This window comes from Lagenorhynchus albirostris, chromosome X (genome assembly GCF_949774975.1).
Source record: "Lagenorhynchus albirostris chromosome X, mLagAlb1.1, whole genome shotgun sequence".
Lineage (NCBI taxonomy): Eukaryota > Metazoa > Chordata > Mammalia > Artiodactyla > Delphinidae > Lagenorhynchus > Lagenorhynchus albirostris.
Window position 1 is genome coordinate 14,709,606 of NC_083116.1, and position 23,285 is coordinate 14,732,890.

Below are 23,285 nucleotides of genomic sequence, written 5' to 3' on the forward strand. Positions count from 1 at the left end.
TTAGCTATTCTACTGGGTACATTGTATCATTGTGGTATAAATTTGTATATCCAATGAATAATGAGTAGCACTTAAATTTTTTGAATTGAAATATTTACAGTGAAATGCATAGATGTCAAGTGTTCAGTTTGATTAGTCTTGAAAAATACTTAGTTTTATACGGTAACCTGCACATCAGGACAGAACATTGCCCTCCAGGAAGTTCCCACCCCCTAGAGAAACAACATTGACCTGGTTTCTATTGGTGTAGGATATTTTTGCATATTTTAATACTTTGTATAAGTTAAATCCTACAGCAGTGTATCTTCTGTGTTTAGCTTTCAGCATGTTTGAGACTTATCCATATAGTTGTACTGGTACTTTTTGTTGCAGGGTAGAATTCCAGTGTAGTTTATCCATTTTATTGATGGACATCTGAGCTGTTTGCAGTTTTGGGCTATGAGGGATAATGTTGCTCTGAATTTTCTGATGTAGGTCTTAGACATATTTTCATTTCTCCTGGAGAAATGCCTTGCAGTGGAATTGATGGGGTAATAGGGTAGGTGATATATGCTTAATTTTAAGAAACTGCCAGATATTTTACTCAAAGTGACTGCCATCTTATGCTCTCATAGCAATTTATGAAAGTCCTGGTTGCTTTCCAACATTTGCTGCTGTTGATCTGGTCCATTTCAGCCATTTTAGTGGATGGGTGGGGTGGTATCACGTGATTTTCATTTGCGTTTTCCTGATTAATGATGCTGAGCACTTTTTAAAAAACTTTATTTTGGGATGATTTTTACATTTACAGAAAAGTTGCATAGATAACAGAGTTCATGTATATCCTTCACCCAGTTTGCCCTAACTTTATTATCTTACGTAAGCATGGTGTATTTGTCAAAACTAAGATTAGCATTGGTACCAATGAACTAAACTAGACTTTATTGAAGTTTCACAGATCTTCTAGTGTCTTCTTTCTGTTCCAGGATCTAATCTAATATCTCACATTCTATTTCATATTTGGTAGTTTCTCATGTTCTTATAGCCAATTTTATATGTTCTTTGAAAAACTGTACAAGTCTTTTGTCCATTTCAACAGTTCTTTTAAATATAAAATTCTCGGTATATTCTGGATGCAAGGTCTTTGTCATGAGTTATGAATATTTTCTCCTAGTCTGTCTTGCCTTTTTTTTTCTTATTTTTCTTGATGAGCAAATTAAATCTAATCAAACATGGTTATTGCTTCCTGTGATAGGTCAGTTGAATTCGAGGTCATGAAGATTTTTTTCCTTTTTTCTACAAAGTCTGGTAGTTTTAAATTGTTAGGTCTATGATTCATTTTGAATTGATTTTTTTTTATGGTGAGGTAGGGGTTTAAGTTTACTTCTTAATATATGGACTTAAATTTATTCTAGCGTCTTTTGTTGCTAAGACTACTCTTGCATTGAATTACCTCAGTATCTCTGTAGGAACCATATATACCTAGGTCCATTACTGTACTTAAAATTAATGTGTATCCTTTTTTATATAAATTTGTTTATTTATTTATTTTTGGCTGCGTTGGATCTTCCTTGCTGCGCACGGGCTTTCTCTAGTTGCGGTGAGCAGGGGCTACTCTTCATTGCAGTGCGCAGGCTTCTCACTGCGGTGGCTTCTCTTGTGGAGCATGGGCTGTACGCACGCAGGCTTCAGGAGTTGCAGCATACGGGCTCAGTACTTGCGGCTCTCAGGCTCTAGAGTGCAGGCTCAGGAGTTGTGGCACACGGGCTTTGTTGATCCGTGGCATGTGGGATCTTCCTGGACCAGGGCTCGAACCTGTGTCCCCTGCGCTGGCAGGCGTATTCTTAACCACTTAACCACTTAGCCACCAGGGAAGTCCCCTCTGGCCTCTCTTGTCCGTGGTGCTTGCCCCTCTTTCATTTTAGGCCACTAGCCCCTGATCTCCAGCACCATCCCAGACTTGCTCTCTCCAGTGTCTGGGTATTCCTCAGTTTTATCTGGACTATCTGTGTTAGAATTCCAACTCCAGCATTACCAGCTGTGTGACCTTTAGGCAAGTTACTTAATCTCTTTGTACTTGTTTTCTTATCTGTAAAATAGGGTTAATAATATAGCATTGGCTGGGAAGATTAAATGAGTGCCTGGTACATGGTAAATGCTGCGTAAGTAGGAGATTTCATCATTATCTGTCAGTTTTCCTTATGTGTGCCATCTTCAGGGCTGGAATTGGAGGGAGCCAGCACCTTATGTTAGATCAGCATCTTGTCAAGGACTGAAAGTCTCTACTACAAGCCAATGTTCCTTCTTTCTCTCCTGAATCATCTCAATTTTTGTTAATTGTGATTAGTCCACACAAGACCCTTCTCATTTTATTTTCACTTTTTTATTCCCACTCCCTGCCCACCAGTGGCAACCATTATAATGCATTTAATGTATATCCTTTTTGTTTGTGTTCTTATTGAATGTATATCAATGTTTTATATGCATATATTTAAAATTAAATGGTATGGTATTGTGTATCTAACTGTTTCTTACAACGTCTCATCACCATGTTTTGAAGATTTGAAGATGTTGCAAATACATATCTAGTCCATTGCTTCTAACTAGTATAGCATTTGAAGGTGTGCATCCCCGGTTTTGCCTATCCGCTCTCCCAGTTTGGTGTGTAAGCTATTCTTCCTGGGTTGTAGTGTGTATCTGGCCGCCTGGAGCATCCTGAGGTTTGACCCTAGTTATGGGTTTAATGGCGGTTGGAAGTGGTTGTGGTGGATCTTAAGGAGAATACCATTCCCTTTCAAGGAATCTGCCCCAGGTGAAGTTATCACAGGATTTTTAAGCAGGGAGAGACTGACTTCTACAGATACTGCAGGACCAGCACTCAGATGAACTCAGAAAAATCCACCCAACGCCAGAGTCTGATGGTCATCATTACTGGTGTACCGGCTGGGTGCAGCAGCTACCTGAGCTTCCAAAGCACTGCTTCAGTTGGCACTTGATTCATTGTGATTGTCCCTGCAGGCCACGGATTACTAGCATCCTTTTTTTTCTCATTTGCAAGGAGCACTGCCCTCAAGCCCAAAGCCATGAACAAACCAATCCCCAAATCCTGTTTTTGTGGGTTTGCAGTTGTCACTCTGCAGGGTCCATCTCTAGGCCAGTTCAGTATTTATTTCAGTCCAATCGGGAGAGGGAAACTTCACAGTACTTTGAACAGGGAAGGTTTGATATAAAGAATTATTTAATATGGATAGGATAATGAGGGATTACTTAAAGAGAACTCTTCAGAATATAGGAATACCAGATAAAATAGGAGAATAACATAATAATCACCCCGGGGCTGAAACCTAGACCTTGTGGGAGAGGCATAGCTTTGGCTTGTTGAATCGTAGGGAAGTCGCTGTGGTGGCACACCCACAGAACTTGCTAGAAGTCTATCCCTTAGGGCTTTCAACAGGGAGGTGTCTCACCAGTGGTACTCTGGCTATAAAACTGACTAGGGAGGGGAGTTTCTGGGGAAGCTGCCGCCCATGGCGCACTGTAGAAGCTGTGAGCACAGTAAGGGCCTGAAGCGGGAGATGCCCACCTCCACCAGGAGAAGCTGCCCAGGCTGGAGAAGCACATGCTACCGGAGCCTGCCAAGCAAGCCTACCTCAACCAGGAGGCAAAGCCCTTTTTCCTCTTGCAATCTCTCCAGTGTCCTTTACTGACAAAACCTAATGTGATGTGATATGGTAAACACATATTTGGGTCTTCATTCCCAGCTCCTGAAATAGCTCCAGAGTGATAAAGGTGAAAAGGGCATCTTTTGTTGTAATCCTTGGGTTTTGTTCCCAGTTCCTAAAATAGTTCTAGAGTAGTAAAAGTAAAAAGATTGTCTCTTGGTATTCATAACAATCCCCTTTCAACCACACCCAGGTTTATGTTAATAAAATGACTTGGAAAGTCCCTAAGGGTTTGGGGCTGGTTGCCAGGGAACCAACTGGGTGTTGAGAGGGCTGGAACTTTCAGCCCCACCCCCTCACCTCAGGGAGGGGAGAGGAGTGGCCAATGATTTAATCAGCCTACGGTAACAAACCCTTCATAAAAACCCTAACCACAGGCTTAACGGGAGAGCTTTCCAGTTGGTGAACACGTGGAGTTGCTGAGAGGCTGGTGTGCCCCGACAGGGCATGGAGGCTCCATGCCCCTTCCCTGTACCTTGCCCTATGCATCTCTTCCATCTGGCTGTCCCTGAGTTATATCCTTTTATAATAAATGGGTAATAGTGAGTAAAGCACTTTCCTGAGTTCTGTGAGCTGTTCTAGCAAATTATTGAACTGGAGGAAGGGGTGGTGAGAACCCCTGGTTTACAGCTGATCAGTCAGAAGTACAGGAGGCCCAGACTTGTGAATGGCATCTTAAGTGGAGACAGTCTTGTGGGACTGAGGTCTTAACTTGTGGAATTTTACGTTAACTCCAGGTAGATAGAATTGAATTGAATTGCAGGCCACCCAGCTGTTGTCAGAGAATAGGTCAATGTGGGAAAATACCCACGCATTTGGTGGCCAGAGGTATTGAGAGTAGTAGTATAGAGGAAGAAAGTTTTCCTTTTACATAATGTTATGCCAGTTGGCAAAGGAAGAATATCTAAAGGCTCAGATTCATTTTCATAGAAGGAGCAGCAACAAGAGTGAATTTGGAGCTGAGAGGCAATAAATTTATAACTGGTGTGAAGGGTAAATCTAGTCTCATAAATCGGGAAATGTTTTCTACTCTTTTTTTTTTTTTTTTGGCCTCGCTGAGAGGCTTGTGGGATTGAACCCGGGCCCTCAGCAGTGAAAGCGAGGAGTCCTAACCACTGGACCACCAGGGAATTCCCCCTCCTCTGTTTTCTGAAAGAGTGTGTTCAGGATAGGTACTGTCTTTTCCTTAAATGATAGAATTCACTAATGAAATCAGCTGGGCCTGGAATTTTCTTTGTGGGAAGATTTTTTTATTGAAAATTTAATTTCTTGAGTAGATATAAGTCTATTCAGGTTTTCTATTTGTTTTTGTGTCTGTGGTAAGCAGGATTCCAAAATGGCCCCCCAAATTTCCCTGCCTAATCCCCAGGACTCTGAATATGATATGTCACAGTCACGGTTGTTACGTTGCATGGTAAAAGGGATTTTGCAGATATAATTAAGTTTATTAATCAGCTGACTTCGGAGCTTTCTTCGTGGTCCAGTGGGTGAGAATCCGCACTCCCAATGCAGGGGGCCAGGGTTCGATCCCCAGTTGGGGAACTAGGTCCCACATGCATGCCGCAATGAAGATCCCATGTGCCGTAGCTAAGACCCGGCACACGCTAAATAAATAAATAAACATTTTAAAAAAATTAGTTGACTTTGAGTTAACCAAAAGGGAGATTATCTGAGTAGGCCCAATATAATCTCATGAGCTCTTTAAAAACAGAGATTTTGAGCTTCCCTGGTGGTGCAGTGGTTGAGAGTCCGCCTGCCGATGCATGGGACACAGGTTCGTGCCCCAGTCCGGGAAGATCCCACATGCCGCGGAGCGGCTGCGCCTGTGAGCCATGGCCACTGAGCCTGTGCAGCGGGAGCCTGTGCTCCGCAATGGGAGAAGCCACAACATTGAGAGGCCCGCGTACCGCAAAAACAAAACAAAATATTTTTCTCTAGCTGGTAGCAAAAGAGGCAGTCAGATTCAAACATGAGAAGGATTTCATGTACCAGTACTTGCTTGAAGATGGAGGGGACTCATGTCAAGCAATAATGGTAGCCTCTAGAAGCTGAGAACCGCCCCAGGCTGACAGCCAGCAAGGACACGGAACTAAATAATACCATCAACCCAAATGAGCTTGAAAGCTGATTCTTCCCCAGAACCTTAATAGCCCCACCCAGCCAATGCCTTGATATTAGCCTTAAGTGACCCTAAGCAGAGAACCTAATAGGGCTGACTTGGACTTCTGATCCACTCCACCCAACCCCACCCCACCCCGAAACATCCATTTGATTAACTCTCATCTTCCTCAAGCCTTTGCTCATCTCACCCGTCAATGAGGCCTCTCCTGACTGTCCTATTTAATACTGCAATCTGCCCATCCCATCTCCCAATGCCCAGCAGGCCTGAACTCCATTACCCTGCTCTAGTTTTTCCCCCATAACTTTTATTACCTTCTTACATACTATATTATATACCTATTATATCCATTACTTATTTTCGGTCTTCCCTTGTTAGAATATGACCTCCGTGAGATCAGGGAACTTTACCTGTTTGTTTATTGATGTGTCTCAAAAGCCTGGCAGAGTAGGAGTTCAACGAATATGTTCACTGTTTGAAAACACTTTTCTCCCCTTATGTACTCTTCTAAAAATGTCTCTCTGCCTAACACACTTTGACTATTTTACACATGTCCTCAAATATACTGCTCCGTGGCCAACCCCAAAGAAAGACAACCCAAAGTTTTCTGAATAATTGCATTCAACTCCAAATGCAGAATTTCTGGGATCTTCTATATTCTCCTAGATATGAACTAAAAATGTTAAATTTATCCCCAAACATTCTATATAAAGTATTGGGAGGAAACAAGAGTTCATACAGCATGGGACAAAATTCAAGTGGAATCTACAACCCTTGCTTAGGTAACTAGTCACAGGGCCATAAGTGGTATTTATATTCTCCCTAAGAGGTCCATTTTATATACCCTTTTACCTCAGTTAATGGTATTTTACTTGGTGGTATAACCTAAACCTTCATTCCTGAGGAGTCCAACTACCTGTGTGTTGTAGTAATCTTCCTTTAACTTTTAAAAAACATTAAAAAAATTAAAGTGTAACAGAAAAGTAAACAAAACAACTTACACCTCTGACCATAATGAGGTAATTGGTACTGAACCTACTTTCTCACCATAAACAACTGTAAAACTGGACAAAGTATAAAGAGACAGCGATTTTCAGGCATTGCTCAGTAAGTATCACAAAAGTACAATCCCGGAGAAAAGGGAAACGCACGAGGCGAGCTGCATATTCACTCCAGTTTTCTGGCCTGGGACACTTTCCTGACTGCAGCACAGGGAGGTGGAGTCCACGTCTCGTCAGGTTAAAATGAAGGTGTTAGGATGGCTGCATTCCTCTCTGTAGGCTCGAGAAGATCCATTTTCTTGCTCATTTGCTTTGTTGGTAGATTTCATTTCCTTGTGGTTACAGGACTGAGGTCCATGTTTACTTGTAGGCTGTAAACTGAGGGATGTTCCCAGCTTCTAGAGGCTACCTAATTCCTTGGCTTGTATCCCCCTTCCTCCGCCATCAGAGTCAACAATGGCAGCTGGAGTCCTTGTCATGTTGCATCTCTCTGACTTTTCTGCTTCCTTCTTCCAGTTTTTAGGATTCTTGTGATTAGTTTGGGCCCGCATAGATAATCCAGAATAATCTCCCTATTTTATGTAAACTGATTAGTAACTTTAATTCCATCTGCAACTCTAACTCCTTTTCTCCATGAAATATAACGTATTTATAGGTTCTGGGGATCAAACATGGACATCTTTGGGGGGCCATTATTCTGCCTACCACACAGGGTATGTTCTCTAACTGTAATGGAACCAAACTAGAAATCAATAACAGAAATACAACAGGAGGGACTTCCCTGGCACTCCATTGGGTAAGACTCCGCGCTTCCACTGCAGGGGGCACGGACTTGATCCTTGGTCTGGTTGGGGAACTAAGATCTCACATGCCTCAGGGCACGGCCAAAGAAAAAGCAACAGGAAAATCAATGAACACTTAGAAATAAAACTTTAGCACTGCTAAATAACGCACGGATCAAAAAGAAATTCTCAAAGGAAAATTTTTTTAAAAATACATAGAATTGAATGAAAATGAAAATACAACGTATCAAAATATGTGGGACTCACCTAAAGCAGTGCTGGAAGGGAAATTTTATATATATATATATATATATATATATATAGCAGCTTCATTGAAATAGAATTTACCCCTTTAAAGTGTACAGTTCAGTGGCTTTTAGTGTATTCACAGAGTTGTGCAACCATTACCACTATCTAAGAATACTTTTATTGCCCCAAAAAGAAACCCCATACCTATTTGCAGTTACTTCCCATTCCTCCCTGCTCCCAGGCCCTAGAAATAACTAATCTACTTTCTATTTCTATGGATTTGCCTGTTTTTTTACTTGCATGTAAATGGAATCATACGATATGTAGCCCTATGTGACTGGCTTCTTTGAGTTAACATATTTTCAAGGTTCATCCACGTTGTAGCATATATCAGAACTTTCTTTTTTGTCAAATAATATTCCATTGTATGGACATAACACATTTTGTTTATCCATTCAATGACTGATGGACATTTGAGTAGTTTACACTTTTTGGTTGCCATAAATAATGCTGTGTGGGTTTCTGTGTGTGTGTGAACATGTTTTCAATTCTCCTGGGTATATACCTCAGAGTGAAACTGCTGGGTAGTAACTGCTGGGTCATATGGTAACTCATTGCTTACCATGTTAACACAACAGTGTTTTCCAGAGTGGCTACACCATTTTACAATCCCACCAAAGAGAAATTTATAACACTAAATGCTGTTTACATTAGAAAAGAGGAGAGGTCTCAAATCAATAATCTAAGTTCCCTTCTTCAAGCAACTAGAAAACAAAAAGCAAAATGAAACCAAAGAAAACAGATGGAAGGAAATAATAAGAAATCACTGAAATTAAAAACAGGAAAACAATAGAGAAATCAATGAAACAAAAAGTGATTCTCCAAAAAAATCAATAAAATTGATAAACCTCTAGCAAGATTGACAAAGATAAAAAAAGAAAAGACATAAATACCAATATCAAGAGTCAAACAAGGGCTAGAACTACAGATCCTACAGACACTGAAAAGATGAAAAAGGGAATATTAGGAACAACTTGACACTCATAAATTTGAAAACAGAAGAAATGTACCAACTCTTTCAAAACCCCAAGGTACCTGTGATGGTTAATTTTATGTGTCAATTTGAGTGGGCTAAGGGATGCCCAGATAACTGGTAAAACATTATTTCTGGGTGTGTCTGTGAGGGTGTTTCTGGAATAGATCAGCATTTGAATTGGTAGACTAAGTAAAGAAGACTGCCCTCACCAATGTGGATGGGCATCATAGATTCAGAGCCTGAAAAGAACAGAAAGTCAGAGGAAGGATGAATTTGCTCTCTACTTGAGCTGGGAAATCCATCTTTTGCCCTTGGACATCTGTGCTCCTGGTTCTCAGGCCTTTGGACTTGAACTGGGACTTACACCATTGGCTGCCCTAATTCTTGGGCCTTCAGGTTTGGACTGGAACTATACCACAAGCTTTCCTGGGCTTGCAGATGGAGATGGGACTTCCCAGCCCCCATAATTACATGAGACATTTCCTCATAATAAATCTCTTTCTGTATATCTATATATATCTGGTTGGTTCTGTTTCTTTGGAGAACCCTAGTAACAGTACAGTCTTACCTTAGAGATATTGCAGGTTTGGTTCCAGACACCACAATAAAGCAAATATTGTAATAGAGTCATACGAATTTTTTGGTTTTCCAGTGCATAGAAAAGGTATGTTTACACTATACTGTGTTTATTAAATGTGTGTTGGGCTGCACCTCGCCAGCCTACAAGCCCTGTGCTTGCCCAGCTTCAAGACCGAAGAAAGGGGCCGGAGGCAGTGACAGAGACATCACTCATTTGATGGATGGGGGAGCTTACATGTCTGAAGCAAGGTTCTGGAGCAACACCCCACCGTGTGCAGCGGATGGAGGGGAGATTGCCAATTACAGGGAGAATTGACGTCAGATTGGATCATGGGTTACCAGGGGAACTAGCAGAGGGGCACGCCCCTCACCGCCCCTTTGATAAGAACAGTCACTAGCTGGGGCCTGGGGCAAGTATGTAAGAAGGTCAGTCATGTGCTTAGGGTGTAGATGAAGCAGGCACTCGTCGGGCAGGGGATGTACAGAAAGCAAGAGAACAGCCATCTTGAGTGGCCTGACCATACAGTGTGTAATAGCGTTATGTCTAAGACAACAATGTACATACCTTAATTAAAAATACTTTATCACTAGGGGAATTCCCTGGTGGTCCAGAGATTAGAACTCTGCTCTCTCACTGCCAGAGCCCCATGTTTGATCCCTGGTCAGGGAACTAAGATCCTGCAAGCCGTGTGGTGCAGCCAAAAAAAAAATATATATATATATATATATATATATATATATATATATATATATATATACACACACACACACACACACACACATATATATATATATATAGTTAAAACGTGCTAACCATTATCTCAGCTTTCAGTGAGTCAATCTTTTTGTAATGATAACATAAAATATCACTGATCACAGATCACCATAGCAAATATAATAGTGAAAAAGTTTGAACTATTGTGATAATTACTAATATGTGACACAAAGTCACGAAGTGAGCAAATGCTGTTGGAAAAATTGTGCCGATAGACTTGCTTGATGCTCATAAGCCTTCAATTTGTGAAAAACACAATATCTGCAAAGTGCAATAAAGTGAAGAACAGTAACATTTGGTGTGCCTGTACTAAAACTCAACCAAGATAAAATAGATCATCTGAATAGTCCTTTCACCAGGAAAGAAGTTTGAATTCACAAACTAAAAAACCTCCTTAAAAAGAAATCTCCAGGACTTCCCTGGTGGCGCAGTGGTTAAGAATCCGCCTGCCAATGCAGGGGACACAGGTTTGAGCCCTGGTCTGGGAAGATCCCACATGCCGCAGAGCAAGCAAGCCCGTGCGCCACAACTACTGAGCCTGTGCTCTAGAGCCAGTGAGCCACAACTACTGGAGCCCGCGCACCTAGAGCCCATGCTCCGCGACAAGAGAAGCCACCACAATGAGAAGCCCGTGCACCGCAACAAAGAGTAGCCCATGCTCGCTGCAACTAGAGAAAGCCTGCACACAACAACGAAGATCCAACACAGCCAAAATTAAATAAATAAATCATTTATTATTTTAAAAAAAGGAAAAGAAATCTCCATGCTTGTATTGTTTTACCAGAGAATTCTCCCGAAGATTTAAAGAATTAACATCAATATTATACAATCTCCCCAAGAAAATAGAAGACAAGGGAACACTTCCTAGCTCATTTTATGAGACCAGTGTTACTGTGATACCAAAATCAGGCAAAGAGAGCATAAAAGAGAAAATTATAAACTAATATCTCTCACGAAGTTAGACACAAAAATACTCAAATATTAGCAAATCAAGTCTAGAAACGTACAAAATGAATCATACACCACAACCAAGTGGGATTATTCCAGTAATACAAGATTGGTTCAATATTCAAGAATCAATTAACATAATCTACTGTATCAACAGACTAAGGAATAACATCATATGATCATATAAATTGACACAGACACATATATAAGCTTATTCTAAAGTTTGTATGGAAAGGCATAGGTCCTAAAATACCTAAAACAAATTTGAAAAAGTGAGAGTAATCTCTCTATTTGATGTTAAGGTTTAATACATAGCTACTGTAATCAAGGCAATGTAGTATCGATGGAGGGATAGCCAAATAGATCAATGGAAGAGAACAGAGAACCCAGAAATAGACCCACACAGATATGCCCAAAGGATTTTTGACAATGGCATAAAAATAATTCAGTGGAGAAAGAATAATAGCCTTTTAAAAAAATTTATTTATTTATATTTGGCTGTGTTGGGTCTTTGTTGCTGCGTGCGGGCTTTCTCTAGTTGCAGAGAATGGGGGCTACTCTTCTTTGTGGTGTGCGGGCTTCTCATTGCTGTGGCTTCTCTTGTTGAGCACGGGCTCTAGGTGCGTGGGCTTCAGTAGTTGTGGCACACGGGCTCAGTAGTTGTGGCTCGCAGGCTCTAGAGTGCAGGCTCAGTTGCTCCACGGCATGTGGGATCTTCCTGGACCAGGGATCGAACCTGTGTTCCCTGCATTGGTAGGTGGACTCTTTTTTTTTTTTTTTTGCGGTACGCGGGCCTCTCACTGTTGTGGCCTCTCCCCTTGCGGAGCACAGGCTCTGGACACGCAGGCTCAGCGGCCATGGCTCACGGGCCCAGCCGCTCCGCGGCATGCAGGATCCTCCCAGACCGGGGCACGAACACGTGTCCTCTGCATCGGCAGGCGGACTCTCAACCACTGCGCCACCAGGGAAGTCCCAATAGCCTTTTGAACAAATGATGTTGAAGCAATTAGACATCTCTATGGCAAAAAAATTAACCTTGATCTACCTAAACCTCACACCTTTTCAAAAGTTAATTCCAAATGAATCTCAGATATAAATATAAAATGTAAAATTATAAAACGTTTAGGAAAAAAAAATATGACAAAATCTTTGGGCCCTAAGGCTAAGTGGAGAGTTTTTTTTGACGACACAGAAGCACAGTCCTTAAAGGAAACAATGGACAAATTGAACCTCATCAAAATAAAATGGTTTTGCTCTGCAAAAGACTGTTAAGTGGAGGAAAAGACCAGCTAAAGACTGGAAGAAAATATTTTCAAACCACATATCTGACAAAGGCCTTGTACCTAGAATATAAAGAACTTTCATAATTCAAAAGTAGGAAAACAACCTAATTAGAAATTAGGCAAAAGATATGCACAGACATTTCACTGAAAATAACAGATGGTACATAAGCACTGATAAGGTGGCCAACATCATTAACCATTAGAGAAACACAAATTAAGACTGCAATGAGATATCTCTATACACCTGTCAGCTTGGCTAAAATGAAAAATTGTGATAACACCAAATACTGGTGAAGATGTGCCAAAACTGGATCACTCATACATTGGTGGTGGTGATGTAAAATGGTGTAGCCACTCTGGAAAACGTTTTAAAAGTTTCTTTTAAAATTATGCTTACGCTTACCATATGATGCAGCAAGCATTCTCTTGACTACTTATCCCAGAGAAATGAAAACTTATGTTCACAGAGAAACCTGTATCGGAATGTGTAAAGCAGCTTTATCCATCATAGCCTCAAACTGTCAGTAACCCAAATGCACCTCAATGGGTGAATGATTAAACAAAATGTGCTACCTCCATACCATGGAATAATATGCAGCAATAAAGAAGAATGAACTTGATTCATGCCACAAACTACATAATCTCCAGAGCATTATGCTAAGTGAAAAAAGTCAATCCCAAACGTTACATAATATATGATTTCATTTATAGAACGTTCTTAAAATCACAAAATTATAGAGATGAGAAAAAGATTAGTAGTTGTTAAGGATTGGGGAATGGGGCATGGAAGGTTTTGAGGAACGCTGTGATGACGGAACAGTTCTACACTTTGACTGTGGTGATGGTTTTGTGAATCTGCACATGTGATAAACATGTGCCTTTATATCTGACTTCTCAGCAGAAACAATGACCACCAGAAGGCAGTGGGATGAGACTCAAAGTACTGAAAGAAAAATCTGTCAAACAAAAGTCCTATATCCAGAAAAAATTATTCTTCAAAACTGAAGACAATTGCTAACAGAGTAGATCTTAGAAGCTCTCATCACAAGAAAAAAAAATGTTAATTATGTGCGGTGATGGATGTTAACTAGATTTATTGTGATCATTTTGCAATTAAACACACAAAAACTGAAGGCAAAACGAATTCCCAGATAAACAACCAGTGAGAGGATGTACTGCTAGCATAATTACCTTACGAGAAATACCAAAAATAAATAAATTACATTAAAAAAGAAATATCAAAAGAAATTTTTAGGTTGAAAGGAATTGATACCAGAGATTAAATCAAATCTGCACAAAGGAGAAAAGAGCATAGTAAGGTAATTATGTAGGCAATTATAAAAAGGCAGAAATTATATGTGTTATATTCTCTCCTCTCATCTGAATAGATTTTTAAAACAACTTATAAAATTGTATTCTTGGGCTTTTTTTTTTATTCTAGAGCTTTTAACATATAAAGATGTGATGTATATAATAGTATCATGATGGAGGGGAGAAGGAAGGAAACTATATTAGAGCAAATAAATGACACCAAACAGTAATTTGAAACCACAGGAAAAAATAAAGAGAACCACAAAAAGTAATATGTAGGTTACTACAAAAGACTTGAGCAACCACTAAGAAAAATAACTCAAAAAATAGAGAAATTATTTAACAAATTAATGAAAAAGAGACAGTAGAAAATATGTGTTTAATAAAAAATAAGGGGACTTCCTTGGTGGCGCAGTGGTTAAGAATCTGCCTGCCAATGCAGGGGACATGGGTTTGAGCCCTGGTCTGGGAAGATCCCACATGCCGTGGAGCAACTAAGCCTGTGCGCCACAACTACAGAGCCTGCACTCTAGAGCCCGTGAGCCACAACTACTGAGCCCACGTGCCACAACTACTGAAGCCCACACACCTAGAGCCTGTGCACCGCAACAAGAGAAGCCACCACAACGAGAAGCCTTCACACCACAACAAAGAGTAGCCCCTGCTCGCCACAACTAGAGAAAGCCTGCACGCAGCAAAGAAGACCCAAATGCAGCCAAAAAAAACCCCCAACAAAACCAAAAACCACAATGCAAGGGAATTCCCTGGTGGTCGAGTGGTTAGGACCCGGTGCTTCCACTGACCAGGGCACACGTTCAATCTCTGATCAGGGGAGGTAACATCCAGCAAGCCACGCAGCATGGCCAAAAAACAAAAACAAAAACAGAAAAAACCCAAAAACAAAAAAAACACAATGTGATAACATCACATATCCACTAGAATGGCTACAATATAAAAGGTGGACGATAACAATTATTGGCAAAGATACAGAGAAATGAGAAACCTGATAAATTGCTGGTGGGAGTGTACATGGGGCAGAATGTACACTGGAAAACAGTGTGGCAGTTTCTTAAAATGTTTAATTATAAGTTTACCATATGACCCAGAAATTATTTCCCAGGGTGAATGAATACCCAAGAGAAGACTAGTACAAGAATGTTCCAAGCAGGATGATTCATTATAGCCAAAAAGTAGAAGCAAACCAAATGTCCACTAACTGATGAATTGATAAGCAAAATGAGATATACCCATACCGTAGAGTATCATTCACGCATAAAAATTAATGAAGTACTGATACATGCTACTATGCCAATGAACCTCGAAAACATTATGCTAAGTGAAAGAAACCAGACACAAAAGTTTTCAGATTGTATCTACATATATTGATACACATATTGTATCACACATGTTGTAAGATTCCATTTATTTGCACTGTCCAGAACAAGCAAATTCATAGAGACAGAAAGTGGTTGCATGGGCCTCATGATGGGAACAAACACTAACAGTAAACAGGGTTTTATTGGGGTGATGAAAATGTTCTAAAATGGATTTATGGTGATAGTCACACAACTTGGTAAATTTACCAAAAATCATTGAATTATGCACTTGCAATAGGTGAATTGTATGATATGTAAAATATGCATCAATAAAGAAAAAATATATATATATTTTGGCCACGCCGCTCGTCTTGTGAGATCTTAGTTCCCTGACCAGGGATTGAACCGGCAGTGAGAGCTCAGAGTCCTAACCATGGACCACCAGGGAATTCCCAATGAACGTATATTTTTAAAAAGCTGAGGAATGTTAGGGATGTGTAGTGGTTACTGTTGTTCTGCCTAGATCCCCTCCAGAGATATTGTGATTTACAATAAGAAATATATACTTGTAACTTCCGGGAAGATGGCGGAAGAGTAACACGCGGAGATCACCTTCCTCCCCACAGATACACCAGAAATACATCTACACGTGGAACAACTCCTACAGAACACCTACTGAACGCTGGCAGAAGACCTCAGACCCCCCAAAAGGCAAGAAACTCCCCACGTACCTCGGTAGGGAAAAAGAAAAAAGAATAAACAGAGACAAAAGAATAGGGACAGGACCTGCACCAGTGGGAGGGAGCTGTGAAGGAGGGAAAGTTTCCACACACTAGGAAGCCCCTTCGCGGGCAGAGACTGCGGGAGGCGGAGGGGGAGCGTCCAAGCCGCGGAGGAGAGCACAGCAAAGGGTGCGGAGGGCAAAGCGGGGAGATTCCCGCACAGAGGATCGGTGCCGACTGGCACTCACCAGCCCGAGAGGCTTGTCTGCTCACCCGCTGGGGCGGGCGGGGCTGCGAGCTGAGGCTCGGGCTTCGGTTTCGGTTGGAGCGCAGGGAGAGGACTGGGGTTGGCGGCATGAACACAGCCTGAAGGGGTTAGTGCGCCTCGGCTGGCCGGGAGGGAATCCGGGGAAAAGTCTGGACCTGCCGAAGAGGCAAGAGACTTTTTCTTGCCTCTTTGTTCCCTGGTGCGCGAGGAGAGGGGATTAAGAGCGCTGCTTAAAGGAGCTCCAGAGATGGGCGCGAGCCGCGGCTAAAAGCGCGGACCCCAGAGACGGGCATGAGACGCTAAGGCTGCTGCTGCCGCCACCAAGAAGCCTGTGTGCGAGCACAGGTCACTATCCACACCCCTTCCAGGGAGCCTGTGCAGCCCGCCACTGCCAGGGTCCCGGGATCCAGGGACAACTTACCCGGGAGGACGCACGGCGCGCCTCAGGCTGGTGCAACGTCACGCCGGCCTCTGCCGCCGCAGGCCCGCCCCGCACTCTGTGCCCCTCCCTCCCCCTGGCCTGAGTGAGCCAGAGTCCCTGAAGCAGCTGCTCCTTTAACCCCGTCCTGTCTGAGCGAAAAACAGACGCGCTCCTGCGACCTACATGCAGAGGCGGGGCCAAATCCAAAGTTGAGCCCCTGGGAGCTGTGAGAACAAAGAAGAGAAAGGGAAATCTCTCCCAGCAGCCGCAGAAGCAGCGGATTAAAGCTCCACAATCAACCTGATGTACCCTGCATCTGTGGAATACAGGAAAAGACAACGAGTCATCCCAAATTAAGAAGGTGGACTTTGAGAGCAAGATTTATGATTTTTTCCCCTTTTCCTCTTTTTGTGAGTGTGTATGTGTATGCTTCTGTGGGAGATTTTGTCTGTATAGCTTTGCTTCCACCATTTGTCCCAGGGTTCTATCCGTCCATTTTTTTGCTTTCTCTAAATAATTATTTTTTTATTTTAATAACTTTATTATATTGTATCTTACTTTATTTTATTTTACTTTATCGTCTTTCTTTTTTCCTTCCTTCCCTCCTTCCTTCCTTCCTTCCTTCCTCCCTCCCTCCCTCCTTCCTTCCTTTCTTTCTTTCTTTCTTTCTACTTCTACTAATTCTTTCATTCTACTTTTTCTCCCTTTTATTCTGCGCCGTGTGGATGAAAGGCTCTTGGTGCTGCAGCCAGGAGTTAGTGCTGTGCCTCTGAGGTGGGAGAGCCAACTTCAGGAAACTGGTCCATAAGAGACCTCCCAGCTCCACATAATATCAAATGGCGAAATCTCCCAGAGATCTCCATCTCAACACCAGCACCCAGCTTCACTCAACGACCAACAAGCTACAGGGCTGGACATCCTATGCCAAACAACCAGCAAGACAGGAACAGAACCCCACCCATTAGCAGAGAGGCTGCCCAAAATCATAATAAGTCCACAGACACCCCAAAACACACCACCAGACGTGGACCTGCCCACCAGAAAGACAAGATCCAGCCTAATCCACCAGAACACAGGCACTAGTCCCCTCCACCAGGAAGCCTACACAACCCACTGAACCAACCTTAGCCACTGGGAACAGACACCAAAAACAACGGGAACTACGAAGCTGCAGCCTGCAAAAACGAGACCCCAAACACAGAAAGATCATCAAAATGAGAAGACAGAAAAACACACAGCAGATGAAGGAGCAAGATAAAAACCCACCAGACCTAACAAATGAAGAGAAATTAGGCAGTCTACCGGAAAAAGAATTCAGAATAATGATAATAAAGATGATCCAAAATCTTGGAAATAGAATAGACAAAATGCAAGAAACATTTAACAAGGACCTAGAAGAACTAAAGCTGAAACAAACAATGATGAACAACACAATAAATGAAATAAAAAATACTCTACATGGGATCAATAGCAGAATAACTGAGGCAGAAGAACGGATAAGTGACCTGGAAGATAAAATAGTGGAAATAACTACTGCAGAGCAGAATAAAGAAAAAAGAATGAAAAGAACTGAGGACAGTCTCAGAGACCTCTGGGACAACATTAAACGCACCAACATTCGAATTATAGGGGTTCCAGAAGAAGAAGAGAAAAAGAAAGGGACTGAGAAGATATTTGAAGAGATTGTAGTTGAAAACTTCCCTAATATGGGAAAGGAAATAGTTAATCAAGTCCAGGAAGCACAGAGAGTCCCATACAGCATAAACCCAAGGAGAAATATGCCAAGACACATATTAATCAAACTGTCAAAAATTAAATACAAAGAAAACATATTAAAAACAGCAACGGAAAAATAACACACAAGGGAATCCCCATAAGGTTAACAGCTGATCTTTCAGCAGAAACTCTGCAAGCCAGAAGGGAGTGGCAGGACATATTTAAAGTGATGAAGGAGAAAAACCTGCAACCAAGATTACTCTACCCAGCAAGGATCTCATTCAGATTGGATGGAGAAATTAAGACCTTTACAGACAAGCAAAAGCTGAGAGTTCAGCACTACCAAAGCAGCTCTACAACGACTGCTAAAGGAACTTCTCTAGGCAAGAAACACAGAGAAGGAAAAGACCTACAATAACGAACCCAAAACAATTAAGAAAATGGGAATAGGAACATACATATCAATGATTACCTTAAATGTAAATGGATTAAATGATCCCACCAAAAGACACAGATTGGCTGAATGGATACAAAAACAAGACCCATATATTTGCTGTCTACAAGAGACCCACTTCAGACCTAGAGACACATACAGACTGAAAGTAAGGGGATGCAAAAAGATATTTCATGCAAACGGAAACCAAAAGAAAGATGGAGTAGCAATTCTCATATCAGACAAAATAGACTTTAAAATAAAGACTATTAGAAGAGACAAAGAAGGGCACTACATAATGATCAAGGGATCGATCCAAGAAGATATAACAATTGTAAATATTTATGCACCCAACAGAGGAGCACCTCAATACAGAAGGCAAATACTAACAGCCATAAAAGGGGAAATCGACAGTAACACATTCATAGTAGGGGACTTTAACACCCCACTTTCACCAATGGACAGATCATCCAAAATGAAAATAAATAAGGAAATACAAGCTTTAAATGATACATTAAACAAGATGGACTTAATTGATATTTATAGGACATTCCATCCAAAAACAACAGAATACACATTTTTCTCAAGTGCTCATGGAACATTCTCCAGGATAGATCATATCTTGGGTCACAAATCAAGCTGTGGTAAATTTAAGAAAATTGAAATTGTTTCAAGTATCTTTTCTGACCACAATGCTATGAGACTAGATATCAATTACAGGAAAAGATCTGTAAAAAATACAAACACATGGAGGCTGAACAATACACTACTTAATAACGAAGTGATCACTGAAGAAATCAAAGAGGAAATAAAAAAATACCTAGAAACAAATGACAATGGAGACACAATGACCCAAAATCTATGGGATGCAGCAAAAGCAGTTCTAAGAGGGAAGTTTATAGCAATACAATCCTACCTTAAGAAACAGGGAACATCTCGAATAAACAACCTAACCTTGCACCTAAAGCAATTAGAAAAAGAAGAACAAAAAAACCCCAAAGTTAGCAGAAGGAAAGAAATCATAAAAATCAGATCAGAAATAAATGAAAAAGAAATGAAGGAAACGATAGCAAAGATCAATAAAACTAAAAGCTGGTTCTTTGAGATGATAAACAAAATTGATAAACCATTAGCCGGACTCATCAAGAAAAAAAGGGAGGAGACTCAAATCAATAGAATTAGAAATGAAAAAGGAGAAGTAACAACGGACACTGCAGAAATACAAAAGATCTTGAGAGATTACTACAAGCAACTGTATGCCAATAAATGGACAGCCTGGAAGAAATGGACAAATTCTTAGAAAGGCACAACCTGCCAAGACTGAATCAGGAAGAAATAGAAAATATGAACAGACCAATCACAAGCGCTGAAATTGAAACTATGATTAAAACTCTTCCAACAAACAAAAGCCCAGGACCAGATGGCTTCACAGGCAAATTCTATCAAACATTTAGAGAAGAGCTAACACCTATCCTTCTCAAACTCTTCCAAAATATAGCAGAGGGAGGAACACTCCCAAACTCATTCTACGAGGCCACTATCACCCTGATACCAAAACCAGACAAAGATGTCACAAAAAAAGAAAACCACAGGCAAATATCACTGATGAACATAGATGCAAAAATCCTCAACAAAATACTAGCAAGCAGAATCCAACAGCACATTAAAAGGATCATACACCATGATCAAGTGGGGTTTATTCCAGGAATGCAAGGATTCTTCAATATATGCAAATCAATCAACGTGATACACCATATTAACAAATTGAAGGAGAAAAACCATATGATCATCTCAATAGATGCAGAGAAAGCTTTCGACAAAATTCAACACCCATTTATGATAAAAAACCCTGCAGAAAGTAGGCATAGAGGGAAATTTCCTCAACATAATAAAGGCCATATATGACAAACCAACAGCACACATCATCCTCAATGGTGAAAAACTGAAAGCATTTCCACTAAGATCAGGAACAAGACAAGGTTGCCCACTCTCACCCCTCTTACTCAACATAGTTTTGGAAGTTTTAGCTACAGCAATCAGAGAAGAAAAGGAAATAAAAGGAATCCAAATCGTTAAAGAAGTAAAGCTGTCACTATTTGCAGATGACGTGATACTATACGTAGAGAATCCTAAAGATGCTACCAGAAAATTACTAGAGCTAGTCAATGAATTTTGTAAAGTAGCAGGATACAAAATTAATGCACAGAAATCTCTGGCATTCCTGTACACTAACGATGAAAAATCTGAAAGTGAAATCAAGAAAACACTCCCATTTACCATTGCAACAAAAAGAATAAAATATCTAGGAATAAGCCTACCTAAGGAGACAAAAGACCTGTATGCAGAAAATTATAAGACACTGATGAAAGAAATTAAAGATGATACAAATAGATGGAGAGATATACCATGTTCTTGGATTGGAAGAATCAATATTGTGAAAATGACTCTAATACCCAAAGCAATCTACAGATTCAATGCAATCCCTATCAAACTACCACTGGCATTTTTCACAGAACTAGAACAAAAAAATTCACAATTTGTATGGAAACACAAAAGACCCCGAAGAGCCAAAGCAATCTTGAGAACGAAAAACGGAGCTGGAGGAATCAGGCTCCCTGACTTCAGACTATACTACAAAGCTACAGTAATCAAGACAGTATGGTACTGGCACAAAAACAGGAATATAGATCAATGGAACAGGATAGAAAGCCCAGAGATAAACCCACGCATATATGGTCACCTTATCTTTGATAAAGGAGGCAGGAATGTACAGTGGAGAAAGGACAGGCTCTTCAATAAGTGGTACTGGGAAAACTGGACAGGTTCATGTAAAAGTATGAGATTAGATCACTCCCTAACACCATACACAAAAATAAGCTCAAAATGGATTAAAGACCTAAATGTAAGGCCAGAAACTATCAAACTCTTAGAGGAAAACATAGGCAGGACACTCTATGACATAAATTACAGCAAGATCCTTTTTGACCCACCTCCTAGAGAAATGGAAATAAAAACAAAAATAAATAAATGGGACCTAATGGAACTTAAAACCTTTTGCACAGCAAAGGAAACCATAAACAAGACCAAAAGACAACCCTCAGAATGGGAGAAAATATTTGCAAATGAACAACTGACAAAGGATTAATCTCCAGAATTTACAAGCAGCTCATGCAGCTCAGTAACAAAGAACCAAACAACCCAATCCAAAAATGGGCAGAAGACCTAAATAGACATTTCTCCAAAGAAGATATACAGATTGCCAACAAACACATGAAAGAATGCTCAACATCATTAATCATTAGAGAAATGCAAATCAAGACTACAATGAGATATCATCTCACACCAGTCAGAATGGCCATCATCAAAAAATCTAGAAACAGTGAATGCCGGAGAGGGTGTGGAGAAAAGGGAACCCTCTTGCACTGCTGGTGGGAATGTGAATTGGTACAGCCACTATGGAGAACAGTATGAGGTTCCTTAAAAAACTACAAATAGAACAACCAATAGAGCCAGCAATCCCACTACAGGGCATATACCCTGAGAAAACCATAATTCAAAAAGAGTCATGTACCAAAATATTCATTGCAGCTCTATTTACAATAGCCCGGAGATGGAAACAACCTAAGTGTCCAGCATCGGATGAATGGATAAAGAAGATGTGGCACATATATACAATGGAATATTACTCAGCCATAAAAAGAAACAAAATTGAGCTATTTGTAATGAGGTGGATAGACCTAGAGTCTGTCATACAGAGTGAAATAAGTCAGAAAGAGAGAGACAAATACCGTATGCTAACACATATATAGGGAATTTAAGGAAAAAAATGTCATGAAGAACCTAGGGGTAAAAGAAGAATAAAGGCACAGACCTACTAGAGAATGGACTTGAGGATATGGGGAGGGGGAAGGGTAAGCTGTGACAAAACGAGAGAGAGGCATGGACGTATATACACTACCAAACGTAAGGTAGATAGCTAGTGGGAAGCAGCCGCATAGCACAGGGAGACTCGGTGCTTTGTGACCGCCTGGAGGGGTAGGATTGGGAGGGTGGGAGGGAGGGAGACGCAAGAGGGAAGAGATATGGGAACATATGTATAATATATAACTGATTCATTTTGTTGTAAAGCAGAAACTAACACACCATTGTAAAGCAAGTATACTCCAATAAAGATGTTAAAAGAAAAGAAAGAAATATATACTTGGTCTTCCTCACCATTACTGGCAGAGAGCTCCTAAAACCCTCGGAATTTCCTAAGTGATAAGAGAGATTAAGTGTCTTTTCTTATTCACAACAAGCCCCTTTGAACCACATCTGAGTTTATGTTAATGAGGTGCCTTCTGGAAAGCCCCTAAGGATGGGGCTGGTTGCCGGGGGAACCAACCTTGTGATTAGAGGGTAGAACTTGAATCTATCACCAGTGACCAATGATTTAATCATTCATGGCTAAGGAATGAAACTTCCACAGTGACCCAAAAGGATTGGTTTAGAGCGCTGCCCAGGTGAACACGTGGAGGTACTGGGAAAATGGTCTGTATGCCTGGAGAGGGCATGAGCTCTCCATTTCTTCCCACAGACCTTGCCCAATGCATCTTGTCCATCTGGATATTCCTGAGTTGTAAGTT